This window comes from Chrysochloris asiatica, unplaced genomic scaffold, assembly GCF_000296735.1.
Source record: "Chrysochloris asiatica unplaced genomic scaffold, ChrAsi1.0 scaffold00059, whole genome shotgun sequence".
NCBI classification, from domain to species: domain Eukaryota; kingdom Metazoa; phylum Chordata; class Mammalia; order Afrosoricida; family Chrysochloridae; genus Chrysochloris; species Chrysochloris asiatica.
This window is the reverse complement of record NW_006408577.1, coordinates 9,007,401-9,019,510: the sequence shown is the minus strand read 5'-3', so window position 1 is coordinate 9,019,510 and position 12,110 is coordinate 9,007,401.

Below are 12,110 nucleotides of genomic sequence, written 5' to 3'. Positions count from 1 at the left end.
ATACAGAATGAATAAGTACAGTGAGAGGCTACAACCCTGACACGCAGTTCATAATTTTAAACCTTTCAGTGTCTCCTTGTTCTATTTGAATTACTGCCTCTTAGCAGATGCACAGGTTTCTCATGAGCACAATTAAGTATTCTGGAGTACCCATTAATCACAATGTTATCTACAGCTTGTCATGATCCACACAGTGAAAACTTTGCATAGTCAATGAAGAACAGGCAAACATCTTTCTGGTATTCTCTGCTTTTTGTCAAGATCCTTCTGATATCAATAATGATATTCCTCATGCCATGTCCTCCTCTGAATCCAGCTTGAACCTCTGGCAGTTCCATGTCCTGTACTATTGCAGCAATTTTTTAATGATCTTGAGCAAAATTTTATTTGCATGTGATATGAATGATATTGTCCAATGATTCTATTCTTAACAAGACTAGGGTGCAGTGTTCTACTGCAATTCATAGAGAAGACTGTTGTTGTTGTTGAGTGCTGTCAAGTTGGTTCCGACCCATAGCAACCCTGTATGAAGTCTCTGAGGAGCGGCTGATGAACTTGAACTGCCAACTTTGCCTGTTCAAACTGACTTTGCAAAGTCCAGCGTATTAACCCACAGCGCCATACCAGGACTTCGTAGAGAATAATAGAGGGAGCCTTATTTAGAATTGTACCTCCCACATTGTAAGAAAAACAATTTCTGTTCTTTAAAATAAAGCATCTAACTTGTATTTATGTTATAGAGGCACTGTTGTTAAGTGCCATCAAGTCAGTTCTGATCCACAGCGAACCTGTGTAGGATTTCGAAGGAGCAGCTGGTGAGCTTGAACCGCTGATCTTGTGATTCAAACCAACTTTGCAATTCAGCGCACTAACCCACAGCACCACACCAGAGGCACTAGCACTAGAAAACAAAAATAGCAATCCAAAAACTCAAGGGGAATACATGAACAGGCATGTGGTCTTGCTGCTGACCACGTTGGTCATCAATAAGGGGAAGTGGGGGAAAAACAGCAATGAAGTTTTGAGCTATATCTGACCACACTCAACAGACTCCTGTTAACCAGGATTGAGACCTGGTTGGCCAGCAGTATGATGAGACCTGGGGACTCCTGGGCCCAAGGACAGGAACATGGCCACAGAGGACCAGAGCAGAGGACCAGCTGATATGAAGTGAGAGGAGATGCACAAGAACACCCATACTTGCAGATAGTAAACACTTGACCTGGCTTCAATGGCTGGATGATCAGAATTGGAATAGAGGAAGAAAGAAGAGGAATAAAAGAGTAATCTGCTATAATTTGATGAACTTGACCTATGTTTGTTGATGCAGTTAGTCAAAGGAGGGAACAAATCTTTACATCGAGCATCATTCCCACCCCCTTGGTACACAGGGTTGACAAGGATGGGCAACTTAGACATTGGCTACCCAAAATGGGGGGTGCTAAAAAGGCAAGAAGTGACTGCCTTACAAGCTTTCAATAGGGAACCTAGTTTCAGAGGGTGCTGAGAAAGGTAGATTCTCCACTGAGTGGTTTCCAACCTGTCTGGATGGGGCTGATGAAAGGAGATGGGGATAAGACTCTTGTGGTTCAATAGTGAATGATTGCTATCAGGACTGACTGTGAGGGTTGCAAAGGTAAAAGCAGACGTTTTATAACAAAAGGAGGGGAGTGGCAGATTTTGCAGTCCAGGAGTGGAGGTCTCTGGAACCATCAAGGGAGAAAAGCGAAGTGTGGGGACCCTATCCAGAGAAGCAGTGACGCCAGACATGGAGGGAGAGACATGGAGAGATGGAGTAGCTGGGGACTTTAGACTCAGAGAGGAAGAGAGGCTGTGTGCTGATGACCGGGGTGGGGGTGGGGGGAGGGGATGGGCAGGCTTGTAGGGTGTACCCTTTGGTTGAGATGATGCATGCAGGAGATTGTAATCATTGCAATGAAATGAAATAAGATAGGATGAAATCATTGCAATGAAACGAAATAAGATAGGATGAATGTAAAGCTAATGTTCTCCCATGTAAACTATCACATAATTCACAATAAAATGTAAAAAATAAAAAGCAGTCAAATGTGATGTACTTCTTGTTATTAGTTTGCCTGGATTTGGTTTTGACTCATAGAAATCCTATGTGCAACATAATAAAACTGTCTGAACTTGCACCGTCTCTATGACCATTGTGATGTTTGAACTGTTATTGTCACCTTGTCGATCCATTTTCTTTTCCAAGCATGATGTAGTCGAAGTAACATCCTTATATTAACAAACTATTTGATCTCTAAGATTCCAAATAAAGGTTACCATAAATATAAAATTGTATCTTTCTCTCTCTTTTTAAAAATACTTTGAAAACTGACACACAAATGATTCATTCTATAAGTTTATCAACATTTGGAAAATGAGAGTACATTTTCTAAAGCTGAAGAAAGGAAAACATACATGTGAAAATTTTAAATGAGAAAGGAAAGGAAAATTATAAAAAGCTCTCATTAAGAATTATAAACATTAGATGTAATTATTTAATGTAGAATGAGTTACTTTCTTCATTTTATGGTAGTATTTATCAGGAATATGTTGAGATGTGTCACATACTTGTTTTTGTGTTTGACATGATCTTTCTTTATCCTATTTTGTTGTTGTAGTTAGATGTCATCAAGTTGGTTTCAACTCATAACGACTCTATATAAAGTTTCTTAGGCTGTAAAGCTTTATGAGAGCAGAAAGCCTCATCTTTCAACCGTGGAACGGCTGGTAGGTTTGAAAGGCCAACCTTATGGTTAGCAGTCTAATACTTATCCTACAGTGCCACCAGTGCTCCTTTTATCCTGCGAACCGCAAGGTCAGCAGTTCGAAACTACCAGCCGTTCCACGGGAGAAAGATGAGGCTTTCTGCTCCCGTAAAGATTTACAGCCTCGGAAACCCTGCACAGGGTCGCTGTGAGTCGGCACGGCACATAACAACAACAACAACAAGGGGAAAACAAAACAAAACAAAACAAAAAACACCGAGAAAGCAAACCCACTGACATCCAGTAGGTTCCAACTCACAGAGACCCTGTGTAAGACTTTCCAAGCCTGTAATTCTTTACGGGAGCAGAGGCCTCATAACATACATTGACTTTTTTTTTTTAATGTTAAACCACAAGTGCATTCTAGAAATAAATGCAACTTATTAATGGTATACTACCAGGATCGGGCAGTGTTTTGTTCAGCTGTGCATAAGGTCGCTATGGGTTGGTACCGACTAGATGGCACCTAACAACAACAACAACAATAACAACAACAAATCTGTTTTTGGAGTCCTGGTGTGGCGCTATGGGCTAATGCGTCATACTGCAAAGTCATTAGAACTGCAAGGTTGATGGTTCAAGCTCACCAACAACTCCTTGAAAACCCTATACAGGGTTGTTATGAGTTGGAATCCACTCGATGGCATTTAAAAACAACAACAACCTGTTTTTACATTTTTACTTTGATTTACTAATATATTGTAATAGATTTTCAGATACATCTTTCTGAGTATAAGAATATATTAACTAGTTCTTCAACAACTCTTCTGTTGAATTTTTGGCTGGTAAACCCTTTGTAACAATTATAACATTAACCTAATGTTAGCATAGCTGTAGATGTTCCTGTTCATTTCCTACTGAGTTTTCTAGTATCAATGAAAAACGTAACTGTGGCCTTTTTCTTGCCCCAAATTAAGTGTGCCCTTTCTAGAAGCAAAGCTGTTGATAATGGCATTATAACATGTCCTAAGAAAACTCATCCATGTTATGTGGTGGCTTGCAACTTCCTTGTTGTTCTTCAGGGTGGCATAGTATTCCATTGTGTGTCTGTACCAAACTTTGTTTATCCATTCTTCAATTGATGGGCACTTAGGCTGCTTCCAACTTTTTGCTATTTTTAATAGTGCTGCTATGAACATAACTTGTGTTATGCCTCATGTTTCTTGTGGGTAAATATCAAGTAGAGGGATTGTTGGATCATAAAGTATTTCTATTTTCAACCTTCTGAGGAAGCACCATATTGCTTTCCAGAGAGGCTGGACCATTATGCAATCGCACCAGCAATGCAGGAGCATCCCAGTCTCTCTACATCCTTGCCAGCATTTATTGTCCTCTACTTTTTTTTTTTTTTTTATCTTTGCTGTTATTGCTGGTGTGAGATGATATCTCATTGTTGTTTTGATTTGCATCTCTCTAATGGCTAGTGATCGTGAACATTTCTTCACATGTTTGTTGGCTGCCTTGATCTCTTCCTTGGTGAAGTGTCTGTTCATGTCCTGTGCCCATTTTTAATCGGGTTATTTGCCTTGTTCTTGTAGAGGTGTTGTAGTTTCCTATATATTTTTAAAATAAGTCCCTTGTCTGATGTGTCATTGCAAAAGATTTTCCCATTCTATGGGTTCCCTTTTTAATCTTCTGGTGAAGTCTTTTGATGCACATAAGTTTTTAATTTTTAGTATGTTCCACTCATCTATTTTGTCTCTTTTTGTTTGTGTAGTTTTCAAAATGTTTAGTAGTCTGTGTATTCCCTGAAGTAGTGCCCTCACATTTGTCCCTATTTTTTCATTTATGGCCTTCATAATTCTGGGATTCACATTTAGGTCTTTAATTCATGCTGAGTTGGTTTTTGTATAAGGTGTGAGGTGAAGGTCTTGTTTTAATCCTTTGCATACTGCTTTCCATTCCTGCCAACACAATCTGTTGAAAAGACTATCACCTCCCCATATGATATATTTTGTTGTTTTGTCAAAAATCGGTTAGCTGTATGTAGATGGGTTAATTTTTGGATTCTCGATACTGTTTCATTGATCTATGCATCTTTCATTGTTCCAGTAACAAGCTGTTTTGACCACTGTAGGCATGTAGTAAACTTTGAAGTTGGGGAGTGATTGGTGTCCAAACTTCTTTTAAAGCAGTGCTTTGCTTATCCTGGGTCTCTTTCCTTTCCATATAAAGTTTGTAAATGTTTTTTTCCATCTCTATGAAGAATGTTGTTGGAATCTGGATTGGGATCGCATTTTATGTGTAAATTGCTTTGGGCAGTATTGACATTTTCACGATGTTAAGTCTTTCTATCCAGGAGCATGGTACAGTCTTCCATTTTTCTAGGTCTCTTTTAGTTTCTTGTAGTAGTGTTTTGTAGTTTTCCTTGTATAAGTCCTTTGTTTCTCTGGTTACAGTTATTCCTAGATATTGCACCCTTTAGGTGGCTATTGTAAATGGTGTCCTTTTCCTAATGTCTTTTTGAACGCTGTCATTTTTGGTATAGAGGAATCCAACTGATTTTTGTATGCTGATCTTATACCCTGCCACTTTGCTGAATCTTCCAATGAGGTCTGGTAGCATTTTTACTGAGTCTTTGTGGTTTTCTATATATAGGATCATATCATCTGCAAGTAGAGTTTTACTTCCTCTTTTCCAATTTGGATGCGCTTAATTTCTCTGTCTTGTCTTATAGCTCTTGCTAATATTCCAGCACAGTATTGAATAGGAGCTGTGACAAAGGGCATCCTTGTCTGGTTCCTGTTCTCAGAGGGAAGGCTTTCAGTTTCTCTCCATTGAGAGTAATGTAGGATGTTGGATTTGTATATATTCTCTTAATTATGTTGAGGAATTTCCCTTCCATTCCTATTTTGTTGAGTGTTTTTACCAGTGTTGGATTTTGTCAAATGTCTCTTCTGCATCAATTGATATGATCATGTGGTTCTTTTCTTTCTTCTTATTTATATGGTGGATAACATTTATTATTTTTCTAATGTTGAACAATCCTTGCTTCCCTGATATGAATCACACTTGATCATGATGTATTATCTTTTGATGTGTTGCTGGATTCTGTTGGTTTGGATTTTGTTGAGAATTTTTGCATCTATGTTCATGAGGGATATTGGTCTATAATTTTCTTTCTTAGTGATGTCCTTCCCTGGTCTTGGTATGAGGGTTATGCTTGCTTCATAAAATGTATTAGACAGTTTTCCATCCTATTCTATCTTCTGGAATAATTTGAGTAGAATTGGTGACAGCTCTTCCTTGAATGTTTGGTAGAACTCACCAGTGAAGCCATCTGGGCCTGGACTTTTTTTGGTTTGGAGTCTTTTAATGACCTGATCAATTTCTTCTTTTGTTATGGGTCTGTTCAAGTTTTCTACTTCACTGTGTATAAGTTTAGGTATGTCATGTTTATCTAAAACTGTATCCATGTCTTCTAAGCTTTCCGAATTTGTTGGAGTACAATTCTTCATAGTATTCTGTTATTATCATTTTGATTTCCTTTGGTTCCATTGTGACATTGCCCATGTGTTTTCTAATGTGTGTTATTTGTGTCTTCAACCTCTTTTCTTTTGTTAGGTTTGCCAATGGTCTGTCAATTTTGTTAATCCTTTCAAAGAACCAGCTTCTTGTCCTGTTGATTCTTTCTATAGCTTTTCTGTTTTCTAGCTCATTTTTTTCTGCTCTAATCTTTATTATTATTTTTCTTTTGGTGGCTGTAGGTTCCCTCTGTTGGTCTGTTTCTAATTGCTGTAGATGCTGTGTTAATTTTAGTTCTTTCTTCTTTTTGGATGTGTGCATTTATTGCAATAAATTGTCCTCTCGACACTGCTCTCTCCATGTCCCAAAGATTTTGGCATATTGTGTTTTCATTCACATTTGTTTCTAGGAACTTTGTGAATTCACGTTTAATTTCTTCTACTACCAAGTCACATTTCATCAGGGTCCACAGAACTCCCTATAGGATGTTTTGAAGCACAGGGTTGGCTTTGGCAAAATCCCTTAGCTTCTGTTTATCCTGGAATGTTTTGATTTACTCTGTTGTATTTGATTGATAGCTTTGCTGGATAAAGGATTCTTGGTTGTCAATTTTTTTTTCTTTCTTTCAGCTTTTTATATATGTCTTCCCATTGCCTTCTGGCTTGCATGGTTTCTGCTGAGAGATCCGGGGTTAATTTGACTTGCTTGCCTTTGTATGTAACACTTTTGTTTTCCCTAGCTGCTTTCAGGAGTGTCTCCTTATCTTTGATTTTGGAGAACTTGATTATGATATGTCTTGGTGATTTTCTTTTAGGGTCTATCCTTCCTGGAGTTCATTGAGCTTCTTGAATGTTTATCTTTTCACTTCTCAGGATGTTAGAAAAAAAATTTTCCAGCAGTTCTTCAACTAATTTCCTCTGTGGATTTGTGATTCTTCTTGATCTGGAATACTGAAAATTCTTAAGTTATTCCTCTTCATGTTGTCCAACATGAATCTTAGAACTTCTTCAAATATTTTTTATCCTTTTTTCTGTTTGCTCTTCTGTCTTACTGGTATGGAGAGATTTGTCTTCCACCTCACTGGTTCTGCTTTATATCTCTTCTATTCTACTCCTTTGCCCTTTCAGATTATTCTCTATTTCTGATATTCTATTATTGACTGTTTGGACCTCTTTCTTTAGGTTTTGAAATGTTCCCAATGCTATATCTATCTTATTTGATTGTTCTTGTAGCACTTTCCTGACTTTTTCCTTATTTTTCTCAACTCCATTGTAAAGTGTTTTGAACATTTTATAGTCACTTTTCTGAATTCCTTCTCAGGCATTTCCAAGGCCTGTCCTCTTTCCAGAATGGAAAGACATTTGTCTTTCCATTTGTCTCAGACATTTTATCTTGTTTCTGGACATGTGTTTTTGCTTCTTGGACATGTTTAGTGTTTATCTGTAGCTTTAAAACTTAATTGAGTATGTGTTTTGGCATTTTTTGTGCTTTCTGATTGCTTCCAAGTAGATTTGATCAGGATGTGGGCTTCCCTTTTCACTCTTCTTATTGCTTAACTCAGAGTAACTTTCACAGGTGTTGTCTGCCTCCCTGGTATATAGCAGTTTGTATTGGTTCTTGCCTGAGTTTTGGTGTTTTATAGAGTGTGATTGTAGCTTAACTATATGACAGCAGTTGCTGACTCTTTTTGGGTAATATAGGGAGAGAAAGAGTCCCCCAAAGGTAGAAGGGGGAGCATAAAACAGCAAAACAGCACCAGCAAAAACAAACAAACAAACCAAACAACAACAACAACAACAACAACAAAAAAAACTAGACTGAATAGTGCAGTCTATAATCACAGAAAAGGGAGAGGAGGGAGAGAAGAAAAAAAAATCTGTATCATAATATGAGTATGACTTTAACATCTTCTCTTCAGTGTCTTGCCTTCAAAGCTGCCTGAGAGATTTCAAGATTCCAGTGTTAGTTGTTATGCTATACCTCAGGCTTTAATTTAATTTTCAGCCTGTTTTGTTTTTAAAGTCTCTTTCCATCTCTACAATCCTGTCCTGGCCTTTCCTGTATTTAAAAAAATAATAATTCAGGGCCTGCTCTTGGGCTGAGTATCTGTGCACATGCGTGGCAGAAGAACCCACCAGTGATGAGGGTGGGATGTCCCCTCACTCAGGCACCCCCTCTAGTCACCAGAATGGAGGTGCACAAACAGTGGGGGGTGGGGGGCAATGATCAGATACCAAAAAAAAAAAGAAAAATCAGAATAAAGCAAAACCGACAAAGTGTATTGTCCACCTTTGCTCCAAGGTTCCCGTGGCATTTTTCCTTGGTGTTTCTGTTCCCCTGCTTGGTCTTGCCATTTGGCCCCACCCAAGATGTCAGCTCCAGGTCTCCTAGCCTGGCACATTCAAAAATATACAATTTCTTACTTTGGCTTCAAGTTCCATTAACTATAAACCTTCAAACTTTAAAAATATTCCTAGCTATGTGGTTCTGAGTTTTGGAGCTCTGCCCTGGATCTGCTTTGCCTGGTATTCTGTGGTATGGCTGATGGCAAACTTCACTGCAACTCCACACTTGCAATCATTTTTTGATAGTGGTGGTGGTTATGTGCTATGGAGTCAGTTCTGACTTATAGTGACCCTGTACAGGGTTTCTGAGACAGTAAATCTTTACGGGAGCAGAAAGCCTCATCTTTCTCCTGTGGAACAGTTGGTAGTTTTGTACTGCTGACTGTTTGGTTAGCAACCTGATTTGTAACCACTGTGCTACCAGAGATCCTCCATTTCTTGATAGAACTCCTAAATCCACTGTTGCAATCAATCTGTCACTCAATTTTGTTGAAGGTCTTCCTAATTTCATTTTCTGACTCTCTATTTTATCAAACATGATACTCCTCTCCAGGAACTGGCCCCTCCTAATGACATATCCAAAATATTTCTTGCCAAAGATGAAGTTTTGCCACTATCATGTCTAAGGTGTATTCTAGATGGAGTTCTTCCAGGACAAATTTGTTTGTTCTTCTGGCAATTCATGGTATATTCAATATTCTTCGCTAACACCATATTTAAAATGTTTTAATTCTTCAGTCTATCCTATTCATTATCTAACTTCTCATGCATATGAGCCTACTGAAAATACATTTTGGAGGGTCAGGCTCATGTAAGTCATCAAATTGACATATTTGCTTTTCAACATTAAAGAGGTATTTTGCAGTAGATTTGTACATTGCAATACTTCATTTGAGTTCTTCCATTAGTGTTGATTGTGGATCCAAGAAAAATGAAATCCTTGATAATATCAATCTTTTTTTCTGCTTATCATGATGTTGCTTATTGTTCCAGTTATGAGGATGTTTGCTTTCTTTATGTTGAGGTTTAATCCACAGAGAAGGCTATAGTCTTTGATTTTTATTAGTAAGTGCTTCGAGACCTTTTTGTTTTCAATAAGCAAGGTGTGTCATCTGCATACTTTAGGTTGTTGATGAGTCTTCCTTCAATTATTATGCTATGTTCTTCATCATATTTTTCATAAAGTCTAGATAATTGAATGAATTATTCAGAATGCAGATTTAATAACTATGGTGATTGGATACAACTCTGAAGCATACTTTTCCTGATTTTAGCTATAAGCAAGATCAGTGTTTTATCTAATACATGGCAGCTAACACAGAACCTGTAAAATATGAGTACCATCCATTGCTTCACTAACCAGCACTTGCTCGTCACTTAGTGTTTTGCTGTGATGTTGGAAGTCATGCTACTGGTATTTTAAATACTAGCAGAGTCACTAATGACAGATAGGGTTCAGTTAACTCTCCAGACTGAGACATACTAGAAAGGAGAAGAGGACTAATTTGGAATGCTTAACCAGTAAATATTTTATGAATTATTGTTGTTAAGTGCCATCAAGTCAGTTCCAGTTTATAGGGTCACTATGTAGGGTTTCATAGGAGAGGCTAGTGAGTTTGAATCACAGACTTTGCAGTTCAAACTGATCTTTTGGCCCCATGCATTACCCTGAGCACCACATCAGGACTCTACTTTATGAATAGCAGCGGGATCTTGTTAGATATAATTATGGAGGATGAAAACGTTATGAGGAGCACCAGAATATTGTCACATATAGTGCCAGAAGATGAGACTCTAAGGTAGGAAGGTATGCAAAATACATCTGGAGAAGCAGAGTTTACCATGATGACACAAATGTAATAATTCATTCAGGACTTTCATTTGCTGATGAGGCACACGTGGTTATGAATCAGGCTGCAAACCTCATGGTCAGCTGTTCTAAACTACCAGCTGTTCTGCAGGAGAAAGATAAGGCTTTCTGCTCCCATAAAGATTTACAGCCTTGGGAACCCTGTACAGAATCACTATGAGTTGGTTCTGATGACACAGCACATAACCACCACACTACCACCATTCAGGACTTTCATTTGTTGATGAGGCACACTTCAAAATCAGGAGGAACACCTGGAAACATCCATTATTGATCAGAACATGGAATATATAATGTATGAATCTAGGTCAATTGGAAGTTGTCAAAAATGAAATGGAATGCATAAAGCTCAATGTACTTGGTATATGGATATACTTGGAAGAGTTGTGGTGTATTATCAAGAACATCATAGTGGAAGAAATCCAAAAAGTAATTAAGAAGATAAGACAGAAGAAAAAGACCAAAACATACATCATAACAGATGTCTGGAACTGGCTCTCCATCATTTTTCTTGTTGTTAAGTGCTGTTGACTTTGTCCCAATTTATAGTGACATAGGGTTTCTGAGGAGCAGCTGGTGGATTTGAACCACCAACATTATGGCTCATAATCCATTGTTTATCCTACAATGTCACTCCAGTAGAGATATACGAAAATTAATGGAAGAAATGAGGAAACAAAAGATCTGAAGAGAAAATTTCAAAGGTAAGTAAGAGGAGACAAAATCAAGTATTATAATGAAATGTTCTAAGATCTGGAATTAAAAAAACAAAAGGGAAGGACAAGCTCAGCATTTCTCAAGCTGAATGAATTAAATATAAAAAAAAAAATTCAAGGCTTTTTGCTTCTGCATTGGAAACCATACAACAGGGTAACTATGAGTCAGAAATGACTCAAAGACTCTTAAAAATAACAAATAACAGTGGTTGAAATATTGAAGGATGCAAAATGCAAGGGATACACAGAATCATTCTATCAAAAAGAAATGGTCAATGTTCAACTACTTCTGAATACCAGAAACAAAAATATCTAAGACTTGAGAAAATCAATGGTTTGGATAGCATTGTAAATATATTTTCTACAACACTATCAAATTCTGAACTGTGATATGGATTTAACTTTCAAGAAACTGTTGTAGACACTTCTCATTTCTGACTTCTGAAAGGTCTTGCAATATAGGTTATGAGATTTTGTATGATCTCTGAGATGTCCAAATAAATAGACAGACCCAATAATTGAATAAATTGATCTGTACAGATTCTATCTACTGTATAAGTAGGTGTTCATCTTTGCATTGTTGGAGCGCTCTGTCTTAATTTCATTAATATCATTGAAGTAAATCTAATTTTGTAAAACAAAATTTCATCGTATGACTATATTATTTCTAGTACTGTCATAAAAATATCAGACAAATGAGAAGTCATCATATTTTTTAAAAAAAATTGTCAGGCACTTGAGTGGTATAGAAAGGAATGTTGGGAAGGATGATTAGAGAAAACTTGTAAGCCCGCCTTCAGCCTATAACTGATTGGAATACCACAAAGGGGTTCTACAACTTGCCCAGTGAAATAGGCCTTGTGCAAAGCCTTCACAGAGTATAGGACCTTAGGTGGAATCCTGAGTCCCATCCACAACCTTGTGAGAT